Genomic DNA, 15,747 nt, shown 5'->3' with positions numbered 1-15,747 from the left:
GCTTATAAACAACCCGTGTGTATATGTCACATGGGTGCAGCTGAGATGGCTGTAATTTATCAGGCGGACAATTAATGCCTTGCATGTTAAATAAGGAAGGTTTCTGAGGCTGTTGTGTTGGAGAGTACAATAGTTTGTGGGTGTGTGGTGTGTGCGTTGGTTCTGAAAGAGTCTCTATGCACACAGTGGAGTGGTAGAAAGTCCACTTCTGTATGTGTGTGTGTGTGTATTTGAATTCAGTTATTTGCATGTATCTGTGTGTGTGAGAAGGCTTTTGTGTGTGTGCATTTACACAAAAGTATGACAGTGAGAATAATCAGTGTGTGTGTCTGTGTGTGGTGAAGACTGTAACAGATTGTGACACATTGTATGGGGAGCATCAGCAGCAGCACACTCACACAGATGTGATATGTGGCCAGTTTCGCATCCCATTATTCGTTAAACTGCGCAGTATGGTGCGTGGCTCCAGATTGCGATGTCAACTCGATGTACATTGACTGCGACTGCTGCATTAGGACTAAGCATATGGCTCCCACTCTCCTCTCCAGGCCTCTGCTCGAACAGAGTGACATTAGTTTGGATCTATCTTCCCGAGCTGAGACTTTCCATTTGACCTCTGTGAATTAATGCAGCAGTTGTGCTGAAGAATCACCACTGCATGCACTCTCTGAGAGCTAAAAAAAAAGACTTGAAGAACTCTGTTGGTAAATTGAGATTTCCAATGTTTGAAAAACGTGATGGATATAGTTACAAACTAATTATAACAAGTAATGGAGAGTGGATTTACAAAATGGTGGGACTTCTGGAAAGCAGATCCTTCAGTATGTGAAGATATTGAAGGAAAATACTGAATAAATTAGTGCTGAAATGATTAATGGATTAACAGATTGGTCCATGGACAGAAAATTAATCAACACCAGTTTTGATCAAATTGAATCAAATCATCACGTAATTTATCAAGCAAAATGCCTGGTAATACCTTCATTGGTTTAAGCTTCTCAAATGACAGGGTTTGCTTCTGTTTTGTTTTTTTGTTTTATGTCACTGTAAACTGAATACCTTCATGTTCTGGACGTCTTGTCAGTCTTTTTGTGATGGATATTTTGCACTATTTCCTGACATATTACTGAGGCCGTGTTCAGACTAACTTTAGCACTTTGTAAAATTAAGGCAGCATGCTCATTCCTTTCCGTGACACTGCATTAACTCAATGAGGATTCTGACTTTGCTGGTTTGATGTGCTCTTCACACAAAATGCAGGATTAAAAAGTGGAATCTGGCTTAATTTCTGCCACAACACAGTGCATTGGCTGATCAATTACGTGCAAGTGCACATTCCTGGTAGAATACTTAAAATTAACGGTGTAATCTTGTAGTTTACCCCGCTATTGTCAAGACGGAGGATAAAATGACTTTTGCTGTGGTAACTTTCAAGAGTCGTAAAATGCTAAATCACTGTGCAGTGTTTTGCATCTGATGAGCCTTCATTTCATCTTTTCACTCTCAAACATATTTTTTTTCTGTCTGAATAACAAAGAGAGAATACCCTTTTAAGAAATTGACACTGATAAGATAAGATATAAGATAAGATATGATAGAACTTTATTTATCCTGAGGGAAATTGTAGTGCAGCATTTGCAGTACAAAGTAGGAAAGAGTGCAAATATAAAATATACACAATGTTAGAAATATGAACAGGTTAACCGTAAGGATCATGAATATAAACTGGTAAACAGTAAGGATCATTCTTGGTGGGTTGCATATAGCTATGTCTGAGAAGTGGCATATAGCATATTGTATGTACAATATCAAATCTGAAATACAGTCAAGTGTATATGATTAATACCAGTGTACGTGGCCATATTTAATAAGGAGACTCGCACAGTAACAGTAGAAGCTGACAGTCTAAAGAGTTTTCAGATGATTCTCTAAATATAGATTCAGCTTTCTGTTTTGTGTATCTAGCAGCTGATGTGTTTTAGTGCTCCTGAATGCTTTCAGTATACAATGCAATACTTTGCTGAGTCAGTCCTGATGGAATACTTTGCAGGTACATTCATAATGCAGTAGTCACGGCACTTGGAATGAAAGCTTTTGTCTCTGGCAAAGAGGTCAGAGTCCAAACATCTCTCTAATATCAGAAGCTAGAAACCCAAACAGCCCTCCAAGTAGGACATGCCACCATGCTGCTTCTAGGCCACCTCGACTTTTATTGGTGGCCAGTGTTACACTCAAACTATTGCATCCTGCCAAAGGCGTCAGTCCAGAATTCATGGAAAAATGAATCTGTACTCAACAGATTGAATATTTATTCTAATTATAAGTAAGTACTATAAAGGGAAAGAAGCAGACAGTTTGCATACCACTTACTAATTAAGATGATTATTTTGGCATTTTATTACTTTTGGACATCCTTATGATTGCAGAAACATTTGAAAGTGGTTCCTGAACATCTCAGCACCTACTACTTTAGCCAAACATTTTTCCCGGAGGATGCTGACCAAAAAGTGGATCACCACAGATCAAAATTTTTTGTAGATGCTACAACTGAGTGTTGTAGCCTTTTGAAGTGCTTCTTAGTTAAGCATTGTTTCCCAAAGGATGTGGAATGAAATCTGACTCAGCAGGAAGAAAAACATGAAACACTTCTTTGACATAAAGAAACATGGTCCGGATTTAAAGCAGGTCTAATGAGATCATTGGCAGGAAGAAAAACTCAGAACTTCAAGAAAACTTGGACAATCTTTGATTACAATATTTCAGTGCTGTTTTATCCTCTGGCAACATGATTTTACTCAAATTAGATCTTCAAAATCATTTGTGGAAATGGTAAGACTTGCATTTCAACTGGACAAGCAGTGTCTATGAATGGAGAGAATTTCTGATAAACAATAGTCACAGATTTAAATAAATGTATACAACTGCAGGAGACACATACAGTTGTATACATTTTTGGGCTAAGAGGACATAATGCAATCTCATAAATCCCTTTAACATTTGGCATAATCATATGTCCCTAGTGAGTAGAGTGTGTTTGGCTAGAGCATAGACTGTATATAAAGAAAATAAACCCAAGATGCCATCCAAACAACCTCAGAGAGAGGTCCTTAGGTCATTAGACCACATTAACAACAAAGTGTAAATGCAGCAAGTCTCTAAAATCAACATATGCTGCAGAAAATATGAAAATAAATATGGATCCAAAATGATGCAAAACAAATAGGTGACATTCTGTCCAGATTGCTGCATAATGGTTAGAAAGGAAATGTCAGAATGATTGAATATGGTGAAACAAAGCAAGCTGTTTAATGAAGGAAAGAGAAAATGCATTTCTCACTAAAGGTACTTTTTAAGGGTAGGTGTAAATGTTATCGAGGAAAATCATACCAAAAAGCAGTGGTGGAAGAAGTATTCAGATACTATACTTAAGAAAAAGTACTATTAACAATATAAAAAGTAAAATATCTGTATTCAAAATCCTACTTAATAAAAGTATTTAAACATTATCAGCAAAATGTATAAAATTAAACATACTCATTCTGCAGTAAAATGTCTGCTGTGACTGATATATTATTATATATGACTTCTAAGATTTTTAATACTGATGCCACAATGTATAAGTTGCATTTTACAGTTGTAGCTGGTCATGGTGGAGCTTGTTTGAACAACTTTATACAGTTAGATAGTTAAGTCTAGTGGTTCCCTCCAAAGGTCAAGGGTCAAATCTGAGGGGTCGTGAGGTGATGGGTGGGTGAGGAAATAAGAAAAGGCAAAAGTTCTGCTACATAAGATCTTATAAGAAGTATAAAGTAGTATCAAATGGAAATACTGAAATAAAATAGAAGGACCTCAAAATTGTACTTAAGTACAGTACTTGAGTAAATGTACTTAGTTACTTTCCATTACTGCTAAAAAATGATCCAGACACTGAATGCATGTAAAAGTCACATGTAAAGCTGGGAACCAGAGGAGAAGGAGTTGCAGAGGGAGGTAAATGGAGGTTTGAAGAAGCAGATTTGGATCAGTACCAAGTTCTGACAAGAAGGGAAAGGGATGAAACATCTTCCTCGAGATGGACAAGTCGGGTTCTTCCTAACCACATGCGTTAGACACTCTCCACAAACACAAAACCAACAAGATGGACAGAAATCCCACATATGGACAGACATGATAATATGGAGGGAAAAATATACTTTGATTAAAGTACTTTTATAATTGTGCCAATGTTAAATTGCATCAAGATTTACACCCTCTCAACACAAGGCAACATATTCATTCTGTGCTGAATAGGAGGAGAGACCTACGCACATAGCAACACAATACACACATACAAAATAAGAGTTTGAAATTTCACCCTGGTGCCAAAAATTGCCAACAGAGATAAGTTTGAGGCATGTTTAAAATATTTTCAGTTGCACAGTACATTTGAAAAGACTATTTAATTTTTCAGCAAGGGCAGAGGCCAAATTATCTTCAATTGTAACCAGATCCGCTGTAGCATTTTTGTGTCATATTTAAACCCCTTAGATTATTTTTAAAATCTGAATTTCTCTAACTGACTTGGGAATATCAGTGCATTTAATTTCAGATAATCTCATGACCATAAAACCTGATTTTCATCATGCAGTGCAATATATCTGAACAATCCAGTAATGCCTTTACACTTTAATCTATGATTTATATGCATGCCTGCATTGTGATCAAAAATCTCATTATGCAAAGCATGCAAACAAGGCAGTTCTTGCTGTACAGCCTGAACATACTTTTGCTTTTGCTGCGGGGGGAGGGGGGCTATGCTTTTTTGTGGGAGAGAAGTGAGCAGAGGCTGATGTTTACTCAGTACAACTGTCTAGTTGTACTGAGGGGTTTTCTTGGCAAAATGATGACATTTTAAAGAGTAACTTAACACCAGTTTAATTTAGGGACATACATTATATAAACACTAAACTGTAAAAGGTCTTAAAACTAGATTGTGACACAGGGATCATCTTAAGATATGTAATAAACCTTATTATGTCTGTTGATGTTGTACTTTAGTGGTGCATATTCCCAAATTATCAATTACGTTTTCAATATGCAGATCATCAGATCTCCATGCCGGGTTAGGCAAGACCCGGTTGTGGTCAGCAGCTGAAAGTAGAAGAAGGAGATTGTTCTTCATAGTTATTTTATTCTTACTTTCTTTTTTGAAAAGTAATTTGATAAGAACTTTTATATTTTGGTAATTTTTCCATGTACGATATCCAATTTATTATTCAATAGCCAACATATCCAATCTAATATTACAATATAAATTGTGTAGAGGAAGAGTTTTGCCAAGTCTTCACAACTGAAATATAAAAAGGAAAAAGATAAATAAAATGATGACAAATATGTCTAGAATTAAGATGCCTACAAGCTTTACAAGCAACTCATCCAATACAAAAGAAATGATTGACAGTGTTACATTCAAATCCACTTGACAGGCAACAATATTGTTTAAATGTCTAAACATGTATACAAATATATATTTCTTACCCTCAAAACTCTTCAAAAGCATTTAATTCGAAAAATCTAATTAAAAGATGAACATATTGAGTAGTAAAGCAGCTTGGTAAAACTATGACAATTCCTGAGAAAGCGTGACAAGAGAAGAAAAACTTCTTGTCTTAATTAACAGGAGACAGACACATTTATACAGTACACAGACAGTAGCCTCGTAATGAACAAATGTGCCTTTTAAATTGATGAGTGAGTGATGTAAATGAACGTGAATATTGATGCTATAATTCTTATTCTTAGTTAATTTGACACTAAAGGAGTAACGTGCAAATGTATGATCATTAAGTTCTCGCTTGTCTCTTTACAAAAAATGATTGGTACTGCCCATCTGTTTCATCATTACTTTTCACAGTGAGTATAGCAAAACATTGCTAATTAAAGGTGGGGTATGCGATTCTAATCCAATGCACGTCTTTTTGTCAAATTCAGCAAATATCTCCTCACGGTCCACTAGCTGTCCGTCTGGTGTTTTTACACAGCCCTGGCTCTGTAAATGGGAAACAAACAAAGTGGCTCGGACCGAGCCACACAACACTATTCCAGCCATGATTTGTGTGTCAGGTAATGTTAAATTACTCCCACAGACATTCAGCTTACTTTCTAGTTTGCCAAGATATGCTGCTGTTATGATGTTAGCTATAGTAGCAGGAGAGTTGTGAATATGTCGCTCTCTGGAGCTGGTCCCTATTATCATGATCAGCAGACACAAAGCAACATTAGCATTCATTTGGCATCATGATTCTGGCCACTTGGCAAATTAAATCAGATATTCACTCTCCTTTTAACTTTGTTTTTGGTCTCCACCAACTCCTGACAGAAATATCTGGCTTTTTAGCTGCTAACTGCTCCACTATGTTCACAAACTAATTGCTAACTTTATCTGTCTACCATTTGGAATTGGGCAGGTAGTGTAGGTTTCACTGCTGTTTTCAATGAAAACTGCGTGCTGTGGCTGAGAACAACACAAAAGAAAACGGTTTGACTGTACTACAAAATATGTGAAAAAAGTTGTATAAAGCCTTTTGTGGCTTCAATAGAAGCTGCGTGAAATCTGATCAATTACGCCAAGTGATGTAACTTGAGTCAGCATCCGTTGGAGCTGAAGACTACAAGTTTGAAAACGAAACAAATCTGGGGGTGTGTAGTTGAAGAAGTTACCAGCACCTCCTCTCTGCTTGATGCTAGCGGCTTGAGGCTATGTTAGCCGCTATTAGCATAACACACCCAAATCTGTACAGTCGAGTGAATTGAGTTGACTTGCATTGTGGGTAATGTAGGTGTCAGGTTTTGACAAGGATAAAGGATGTGTGGAATAAAAAGACACAATATCTCTGGTTCTGCTGCATTAACTGTGATGCTTTTTTGCATCATGAGTGTGACAATGTTATAAGAGTGCAACGCTAAAGCGGTGCAGTACTCTTTTAGCCCATGTTAGTATAAAAATATTGATTAGTGCAGCTTTAAATCAAGAGCTTAGTTCTCTCATTTGCTGAAGCTACAGTATTTTATTTTCTGTCTACACTTTTTTTCTTTTTCTTCTATATTTATGTAGATGACACACAACTTGTCCTGTTTCTAAACTTTAATTCTAGCTGTCACTGAATTTCTAACTGACATTAATGTAGCGTCTCTGAGTTTTCGTAAAAGAAGTCTGAAACTGCAGTATGAAGCACACCTGAATCATCAAAGCTGATTTCTGGTGATATTTGGCTGTAAATGTCAAACCTCGGTCAGAATATAGAGTGTTATCTTTTTCCTGTTTCTAACTCTGAACAGAACATCAAAAATAAATATAAAATCTTGTTTTATCAGACAGAAAACCCTTGAAAGATATGTTCCCTTTCTATCTTTCGCTTGGTAAAGTTCATATGACTGTTTATTTTCTTGTTGCAGCATGTGGCTACTCCAGCACTGTAAGTATTTTCTTGCATGCTGAATGTGCCAGAAACATCCATGTATGAAAAGATAGCACACAAAAATGTTATACTTTTACTTTCCAATGATGTATGGAAGTAAGAAGGGTTTAGAATTATGGTGACATTTCTTGCTTTCAGTGTTTCCAGAAGAATCGTCTCTGTGTGACTGAACTATGCCTCAGTAAACTTTGCTTTTTTCGTCACGTTTAAAAATTATATCTCCTCTGAACACTTCAGAAAATAAGCATTCATCTCTGTTTTGTCTCAATGCCTCCTTCACCACTGACGTGTAAAATCCCTCCACTAACACATTTAAGGCAAGTTTATCTATGAACAAACTTTAATTACAGCAAACTTTTTTTCATTACCTAATCATTACAAATTAAACGAGCCTCATCAACTAAGATACAGTGTCGTAAATGAAAAAAAAACAGATGAGGAGAAGAGGCAGATAAAAGCTGGTTTCACCTTGTGAAGCTTGAAATGCTGCGATCTGCTGTGTTTTACTTCTTAAACAAGTTAATCAGAAGAGTCAAGTAAGCAGAATAATAGACAGTGATGTGATTTTTTGGCTTAATTAATCAGAACTATAGCGTAGACAAGATGTAACAGCTGCTGGCACTTTTACAGTACACTCTACTTCCCTGTCATTTTCCATCTTCAAGCCCAAAGTCCCTGGCACAGATGTATCAATCCCACTCATGATTCTTCCCCAACTCCGTTTTGATTGTTTCCTCACACGCATGAAAGTAAGACTTCAATGAGCACCTGCACAGACGCTGGTGATTCCCTGGGATTTTACCTCCAATCTCTCTCTAATCACAGCTTCACCCCCCTGTGAAACCTCTCTTCCAGATCTCCCTCCCACCAGCCACTACAGTCTCACACTATCACTTTATTGCTTCTCCACGCTGATCTTAAGTCTTACTCCAGGCAAGCTATACTTTTATCCTATATCAGCCACCAACGTCTCTTCCTCTGTCTACTAACAGATTACCCTGGCCCCTCTTTTCCTCCACTCTCTTGCCCCCCAGTAAACATCTGACACCAATATCAGCTTCATAATCCACTTTAGGGCGAGCTGCTGTGAGATCTGAGACTTTACACCCCTCAAGCCTCACTATCTAATCCTCTCTGTTTAGATCACCTGGCCCACAATACACAGGGTTTTATTTTCAGAGCTCATACCTTGTCTACAGGCCAATGGGATGTACACTGTATCGTCCTGCATTCCGCAGTGTTTAGTATTTAATGTCCTATTAGCGATGTCTGCACACTTGCTTCTCTACATAATCTCTGTGTAATCTCTTAATTTGCATCTACATGATATATGCTCTTGAATGAAAAAGGCATAATAAAATACATGTTTATGATCATCTAAACAGTGCTTTTGCTACAGGCTGAGTGAAGCGCCAGGGGCTTGAATTTTTTTCAGTTTTATCAAAGGCTCATGGGGACATCTAGTGTTGACCGAGGAAAGGAAAAGGAAGCGCTTTCATTATTTTTCCTGCATCAAGATTAGACTCACACTTTCCAACCAGTTAATGTGGAAGTGCAAAATCCTCATCCAAAAGAAATAGGGCAGAGACTTTCCTGAGAGGAAAGAAGAGAAAGTTTCAAGTCTGGACAGCACAGGTTCACTCACATAATTACCTGAAAAGTGCCAAAATTGAGAATTTATTGTTTATATAACAAAGATTATAAATGTGAAAATTTGCCTAAAGTAAGAGATCACTGTGCACAGATAAGATGTGGTATGTTGCCACTACATATTGAAACTGGAAGATACACGCAGATGAAGATGAACGAGGTGGAAAAAGAAATTAATTTCATTCTCTACTGTCCTTTATATCATGATTTGTAGTTTGTGGTGTTGTTGAACTGTATTCCATTATACAGAGAGGTGTTTCTGTTATTTAGCCTACCCTCACTGATATAAATGGGGTGGACAAAATATTGGAAACACTTGTCTGTATAACGCAATACAGTTCAACAGCACCACAAACTGCAGCCTCAAAATGACCATACAGTTGCACCAAAACAGTTTCTAAACAGCACCATCTAAAACAGTTTCAACAAAAAATGCATAAAGGTAGGATTTTATTGCAGGACTGTTGTATTAGACGGCATTAGTTTTAGCTAGGTGTACCTAATAAACTGGCAACTGAGTGTAAATCTCAGTAATAGAACCAGCCAGCTCCCTCTCTATCTTGCTCCTGTTATCTGTCTCTTTCCTCCCTTACTGCTCCCTGCTTCCCCCTGCTTTGATTAGCTCCCATTAAGAAACCACTCCAAGCCGCTCAGCTACCCAACACATTTACAAGTCATAAAGCATTGCAATCAACAAACTCACACCAGGCTGAAACTCTCCAAACACCCATTTGGAGACTGCCACAATGAAACAGAGCATTCAAATGGCAACAAAGTGGTGCTTGACACAGCTCGGGGATGAATGAAAAAGCTGCCGCAGATTTCAAAGTCCATGAGAGAGAGACCCTGGGGAGAGGATGGAGCTATGTCCAATGTCAAGATTGAGGGAATCAGTCCAAACTATTTGGCTGGATGGCATTGGCTGCCACAGCCTGCAACCAAAACAACAACAACAAATAGTTGTCAGTGGTGAAGGCGGGGACTGCGGCTAACTGGTTTTACAGGGTTTTATTCACAACTACAGAGAATCACAGGAAGCAAATGCAATAAATTGTACATCAAAAATTTATTCAACTTGGATCTGCTATTGGCCGATACAGGATACAGTGTTTGGCACATTGAAACATTATTTCAGAGCAGAAGGAGATTAATTTTAGCACTCTGTGTTCTCAATGTATTGAGAGAGAAAGGACTTCTCAGTAAAAATAAACAAATATGTCTCTTTCTCAATTATGTGACAAATATGTTGTATATAGAGTATGTAGCATATGCTGTGAAGGGAAATAACAATTTGGATTGGAACTAAAGGAAACACCTGAATAAATCAATAGAGAAACTAACAAATGCACAAGCTTTGATTCTTGTGGGGTGCAGTTCCTGGTATAGTTTGGATCCACTTGTCTGCTCAGAGGGAAGGGTAAATGCAAATGAACACAAAGTTGTTAAGTCATCACTCATCATGTTTGTTTAATGATCAAACATTTATTCTGATAGGAGTGGTCTCTTCTAGGATGGCAAAGCCCTTATCCACAAGGCAGAAGATTATCAGTAAGGTAACTCTAAAGACACCTATCTTACCAGAGGTAGCCACTTGACACACCTGTTGGTGATGAACTGATTGACGCTTGTTGAATCAGTCTTGAAGCTGAATGGCTACTGCACACTGATGAAGTGTAATAGTTGGAACATCTGGAACATAGAAACTGATACATTAAATTACAAGAGCATCCTGTTGGACTTGCGTATGCAAATTTTCTTTCTTTGTACTTGTGGGAAATCACATTTTGAAACAATGGCATCAAAGACATCAAATGCGAGGATCACGTATCAACAAACCAGCCTGTAACAACACACCCATGCATGAGCATTGTAAATACCAACAAAAATAGTCCAGGCTGCCTACAAGGGATCCAGTCCTCATCAACACCCATCACATACAATACAGTGCTAACAGTGAATGATACAGTTAATTGGGAATAGCCCTTACCTTAAAATAGAAGCGACCACAGACCACACTTGAATTAAAGTGAGTGAAGTTTATGATATTGTGCCGCCACGCTTCAATGGTGATGACAAGAATAGCATGCATGCCGGTATCTCATTTAGAGTTAATTAGTGATGAATCTTCATGTATGAATCATACATCAATAGCTTAATTTTATGCATGATCCATGATCCCCCCTGCCTGTACCATTCTGCTCAGAGTTGTTTCGTTCCATTGTATCTAGCTGTTGAGTCTTTTCAAACCAAAATGAACAGCAAGTACACATGTTGTACTGCTGAGTTTGTTTATGTTTCTACGAGCAGCATGTACAAATCCTCTATCTTTACATCTATTTGCAATACATCCATCCAACATTTAACCTGCATTAGTACAATAAGCAATGTATGTTTGTTGGCTGTGGAGCTAAATACCTATATAACAAAAAACCACTATGGTATCTTTCAAAAAAATGATAACCTGACCTTTCCTTGGAGCTTGCAAAAGATGTTTAAAAGAGAGCATTCTGATTTTTAGAAACGCCACACTACTTGAGGTGGATGGAGTCAAAGTACAATACAGTTCAGCAAGTAATGTATGCATTAAAATGTATGAGTAATGGCTTTATTCATAGCTACAGAATTTATATGCAGTATAAATCCCCTCCGAAGGCTGCAGTGTGCTCAAACATGCGGGGAATACCTTTATAAAAGATAACAGCGCTCGACCACTTACAAACACAACTGTGATTATGTATTTTCATGGGTCATTTCAAAAACAAATAAAGTCCTGCACAACAAAGATAAATGCACACAATCAACATCATTCAACAAAATAAAAGGACAGCACAGTGATGACAAAGACATAACAAAGTGGTATGGTAAAAGAACACTCATTAAGGGTAAGGTGAGGGTAAAACAAGCCAGCAGAGTGGAATAATACTAGAAAATGAAAATGAAATTATGTAAATATGTAAAATGAGTCTAGCAATTGTTTAAAAGCCTGAGTTCTTTGACGCAGTTTTCTAAAGGTTAAGATTTGGTCTCTTTCAGTCGTAAGGAGAGGTTACCATCTTAAGGTTTTTAACTGGATATGCTTCCTGGAAGGCTCCTGTTGTGGGACCTCAGGCTGGCAATGAATTGCTAAGAGGGGTCAGAGATAAAGCAAGGGCCAAACCCAGGGTGGATCCATACTGCTCATGTTAGGAACAGTAAAGTGCTTGTGGACTTACTGATTCTGTTTTTCTTTGCTTGCTTGCTCTGTCTGCAACCCACAATTCAATGAGGAGTTAGAACAATCTGAAACAACCTTCAGGAAACTGTAAAAAGACAGGATTCATGAAGCCACAGATAATTATTTTGACTCTGCTATTTCCCTTAGCTATACAGAGCTTTATAGCATTTTTAGCTCATTGTTTTGGTTTTATGGCCCATTTTGTTTTGGCTCACACTTACTGCTCTCATAATGTTGTTTTTTGCCACGTGAAACAGGAGACAGATAAAGTTAGCAACTTGATGGTGAATAATAATGGCGCATTTAGCAGCTAAAGAACCAGATATCTCCCTCAGGAGTTGGCAGAGACCAAAAACAGAGTAAAAGGAGAGTGAATGTTGGAATAACATTGGCCAGGTGAACACAAACACGACTCCAAGTTAATGCTAATGTAGCTCTAAGTGTGCTGAATGTGCATAGATAACTATTTTCTAACAAGTTTGCCATATCAACTTAAAATGTGATAATACCGTATGTCAGCTGCTGTTGTTTCTGCTGCCCCCAAGAGGCCAAAAAAACCCAAAAATCAATTATTGCAGGTTTAAAGAGCTCATGTAGCATGTAGGTCCAAACTCAATAAATCAAACATTAATCATTGTTGTCCTGTAAGTTTAGATATTTTGCAGGTTTTGGTCATTTGCAGTTCAAAAGATGTTTAGACTTATACAAGTTAAAACTGGGTTAAATTTGGTTGAAAAGTCAAAGTTTTTTGAGACATCTAGATCACATGATCATTGTCTGAATAACATTTCAGTGACTATATTTCAATGTGTCGTTAGGACCTGCTTCACATTCATTCATTTAAATGATGAAACAATGTTTATATGTAAACTAGACATATAAAAACACGTTTGACTTAGAAACCACAAGTTAAAGATATTTGGGAGGCCTTGAGCTTTTTCGATTTGGGTGGTAGTACTGAAAGCTATAGTCCAGAGAAATCACACCTCACATCTAAAATCACACTCAAGTCGAGAAGCTTGAGGATAAAAGAAGGTGGGAGAGGTACTTACTGCTGTCACATTTTCAAATCGAGATAAAAAAAAGCCAGACTTTCTCATAGCAGGGACGGTAGCTGGACTCTCCACATATCCTGTTCTTCATCACTGAAAAGTGATGGAGAAGAGGATAGTGAAGAGGAGTGATGTGGAATCCAGTCTCACTCAGACATATTGTCACTGTGAAAATCATCACCTTCTTCAAAAGCATCTAGAAATGTATAAGTGATGAAGATGTGAAAAAGCTACCAACTACACCAAAGATATTTTCAAAGAAAATACTACACTCAAGCACTTTGCAAGAGATTAGATTTAGATTTATTGTCCCAGAGGGAGATTTGTTTTCACAGCCAGTACAAAACAGAAACATACCACATACATAGTACCTTGCTAAAGAGCACTCCAGCAGCAGCTAGTGTTTAATCATGAAACTCAAAACTCACATAAAAAGTTGACAAATACAACCATCAAGACAGAAATCTGCCAGTGAGCCCCTTAAGCTAGTGGGAAAAATTTGGCAAGTTGCCATGGTAACAATCTTGGGAGCACTGGTCCCTAATTTACTTTCCCCACCCCCCTAGGTTTTCCCAGCTCTTGGTCCTGCATTCAAACCAGAAAACTTTCAGTCATATCATATCATTTCTGAGCAACCATCTCCACTCAGACTACTACTCCCACAACAACCGCTGCTGCCGTAGTCATTATTGTGTCCACTTGACGCCTTGAGATGCTGAGCTGCTGACAGATGCTCAACCTGGCATAGATTGCTGTGATGTACTTATAACTTTGTGTTTGTCGACTGTCAGAAACCTGCAGGATGTCTCTTCCAGGTCTGAACCAGACAGTGGGACATAATTATTGTGTGTTCTTTGGTATGTCACCCAGCTCTCGAGGAGAAGCGAGCTCGGTCAGCCTCACCGACTCCCATCACCCATACAGCTCCTCCTCATCTCATCTGTGTTTCATACCTTTTATCCAGGAGATAGGAAGGCAGGCAGGAAGGGATGGCGTAATACTTTTGTTTGCAACACTGGAAAGTGTTTATTTGTCTCGCTCACACACTCTTTCTGAGTGTGTGTGTGTGTGTGTGTGTGTTTGTGGATGTGTTTGAGTGTGTGGATGTCAGACTAGACAAACCAAGCATTTATTCCCCGTAGCAGAAGTGTGTGTCATATCCAGGTGAGTGTGACAGATCGGGGGCTTCACTACATTGACAGGGGAGCCAAGGCCATCTTGCTTGTATTATTCATGAGAGCCGGGGGTTTGTCTCGTTGGCACGCTGCTTTGGCACACCACAGATAGCACAGCAGCAAAATAATGGGAAGCTCACTGCTGTGTCATCAGCATCGCAGTCTTATAGCAGCGCCTAGTGCTCACTGTATGAACACTGAATGGTTGGGAGAAATGCAGCCACACATTCATAAGGTTTTTGCAGTCCCTCTCAAAGACGAAACTGAAAATAATCTGTCTCTTTCTGTATTCAATTCTCTTAAAAATACATTGCAAAAAGTAACATGGGTCCTTGGTCCATTGTTGTTTTAAATGTAATTCTGAAATCTATAACATGAAAAAAATTAATTTTATACTTAAACTTGAGATGCTGTTAGTTATTTCACTGCTGTGAACTGCAACAAATGATTCACAAATTAGCTAGACTTTCCACTTAACACTGCTAATAAGCACTGCCCTATAACACTACAGTGTCTATTCCTGTAGAAGTGCTAGCTTTAGGCTAATATCTCTGTCTGTAGGGGTTCAGGCTCATGTTCAATGTACATGTTGCCAAATCACTGATCCCGGTTGGCAACTGTTGTTTGAAGTTTTTCCAATGCTGCACACAGACCTTTGTAAAATGCAGCATAACAAAACCATAAAACAACCTCCTCAGTAATTAGTTTTATTACATTATTATGTTTAGACCAATTCTGAAGCTACAATCCTAAACAGTGCTTTTTAGCCCCTCTGCACCCCTCTGCACTGAGGAGCATTATATCTTTAATAAGATAGTAGTGTTCCTTTAGAGTCTTTAACATTTTTGGTAAATGTTGCAAAAGAAGCCAGTGCAGACAGCTGAGGCTGTACTGCTCTCCATCTCCACAAACTACCTACTTTTCCAGACTCACCCACATACAAACAAAAACAGAGAAACAGTGGCAGTGGTTGACCAAGTCATCAGTGTGTGCTTGTAATCAGTTCAAAATATGGACTGTATTTATTATGTGAGACAATATATATTTGTTAACAACCAGTCAGAGATTTTGCATGCTGTGTATACTGTGGTAGCTATACCTTTAATATCCCTGTATGTTTAAGGTCCTTGTGGGCAATGTTGCAAATAATGAGCAGGACTATTTTATGGCAATATTGGATTTTGCAGTACTTCTATTTA

The sequence above is a fragment of the Siniperca chuatsi genome, linkage group LG8 (assembly GCF_020085105.1).
Source record: "Siniperca chuatsi isolate FFG_IHB_CAS linkage group LG8, ASM2008510v1, whole genome shotgun sequence".
In the NCBI taxonomy this organism is placed as follows: Eukaryota; Metazoa; Chordata; class Actinopteri; order Centrarchiformes; family Sinipercidae; genus Siniperca; species Siniperca chuatsi.
The sequence above is the reverse complement of the archived record's forward strand: the minus strand, read 5'-3'. Positions refer to the sequence as shown.